Raw genomic sequence first — 2265 nt, 5'->3', positions numbered from 1 at the left:
TGTATCCTGCCTTGATTCCTGATGACGCCTGAGATAGGCACAGGCTCCCCGTGACCCGAGAAGTTCGGATAAGTGGTAGAAAATGAACGAATGAATGAATGATGAAACAAGAAAGACAGGGTTTAGACTTTATGTTAGAAATGCACACATGAAACGCTAACATGAATAACACAGTACAGGTGATCACTATAGAGCAACGAACTAATGACTGGAAACAAAACAGAAGACATAATGCAATGTAAACAGTACATATGAAGAACGTGACCAGAAATGGATTAAGGTTCCAATCTATTTTCACGTCCTGAATGTTTTCTGTCAGCATCATCCCATTTAAATATCAACAAAATTCAGGATGCGTGTGATAATCCCAGGAGGAGATGAATGTCCATCGGAAATGTGAATTTTTTTTTAACGCTTAGAGAAATTAGAAATTTAAATGTTTTCATTTCACACTACGAGATCCATTTTGAAGTGACTTATAAACACCCACAAAAAAACAAGAAACAAAAAACAAACAAAAAAAACATCTAAGTGCTCAGCAGCACACACTACACCAACCGAATCAATTTTCACACTCTGTCTCTTTGCTCACCTCCCCCCCCCTCGAGTAATTGAACAGCAAAGATTGTCAAGTGCTCACATGCACATACATGAAGAGGAGAGCTTAGTTACTGGCCTCGTTTCCCTTTCTTCTTCTTCCTTCTAATGAAGAGGCGCTTCAGTTCCCCTGTGGGCTGCAAACAGGAATTTATTTTTAATGGGATCTTTCTTTAGTTTTCATTGGGAACACAAGAGTCTCTTTTGTCGGAGTAATTTAAACGTAAGGAACGATACGTGATCTATTTTTAGTTAGACTGGACAAACCAAGAGCTACTCACCAGCTCTTTAGAGGTTATTAAGGAAAGAGCAGCTGAAATAAAATGGGGGCCAGAAGCAGGTTAATGTAAGTACCGAATCTCTTTAATTAGAGAAGACAAAACCCGGAAGCACGATCCATACTGTAACAGGAAAACGTGGAGGGAATGTGAACAGGGTGAACCATTATCCAAACAAGCAGATAGAGGAAGGAATGTTGTTTATCCCATCAGAAATTAATAAGATAAAAACAAATAATTAAAAGGGCTTGTTATTAAAACAAAAAACAACATAGAACATCCTCCAACGTCCTCTTCTGTATCTTCAGCAGCACTGGTGACTTCTTCCTTCCTTCCTTCCTTCCTTCCTAGAAACGACAACCAGTTGTTATAGGAAATGACTCGACACCTTCTGAGCCAATCAGAATCGAGAATTGAACAGAATTTTATAGACGACTTGAGTTTGTTGTGTGATAAACAGGTTCATAATATTGATACAGATTGTAGTTATAGAACTACAGAGTTATAGAACAATAAGTTAAAGCTGTCAATGATCAAATATAGCTAAAATAAATCAAATGTCATTTTTACTCTTTCATGCGTTTTATCTTAGATTTAGAAGTAAACAGATTTTTAATGTCTAAAAATATTGAGATTCGGGTTCCAAAATAGATAATGTTGAATTTAGAATTTTATTTATTTATTTATTTATCCTGAATTGTGAAAAGTGATAGTGTGGCATTATTTACTACATTTTTAGGGTTTCATTGTTTTTTGTTTTTTTTTTTGTTTGTTTTTTAAATTCATTTTATGTCTACAATCCTGTCTGTTCATTGTATTGATATATAAAATACAGTCATTTGCTGGATAAGAGAAAAAGAGAGTTTTGAGATTTGTAATCGGTCCGATTTTGTCGAAAGGTCTAATAAAAATTTAAGGAATAAGAGATTTATTTTTTGTAAATATAATTAAGTCAAAGTAGAAATATTTCATACCAAGAAAGGAAATGATGTGTTGAGACTTTAACACCTAATTTGCTCAACTGACTGTTGATGGTTGGTTAAGATGCTAGTTTGCTGTGATCAGTTAAAGGATCAATGAAAGGGAAATTCATTTCTTAATGATTTTGTTCTTCATTTCATTTTAAACAGCTATATAAAGAAATCGATCGTCTTGGTGGCTACTGAATGAACTTGGTTTATTAAAATACGTATATTTCCCTGATGATTCTGCAATTCTGAAGCTTTATCACAAGTGGACTGTTACAGTAGTTACTGCATGTGCATTGTGAAGTTCATTCCAATTTCAATTCTCTCTTGGGAATTCTTACCATAACTTTCCTAATTCCTTTTTTTTCATTGTTTTACTGCGCCATTTAAGACTTTGTGCATTTAAAACCAATCCCTTGGCA

This window comes from Tachysurus vachellii, chromosome 10 (assembly GCF_030014155.1).
Source record: "Tachysurus vachellii isolate PV-2020 chromosome 10, HZAU_Pvac_v1, whole genome shotgun sequence".
NCBI lineage: Eukaryota > Metazoa > Chordata > Actinopteri > Siluriformes > Bagridae > Tachysurus > Tachysurus vachellii.
This window is presented reverse-complemented; position numbering follows the sequence as displayed.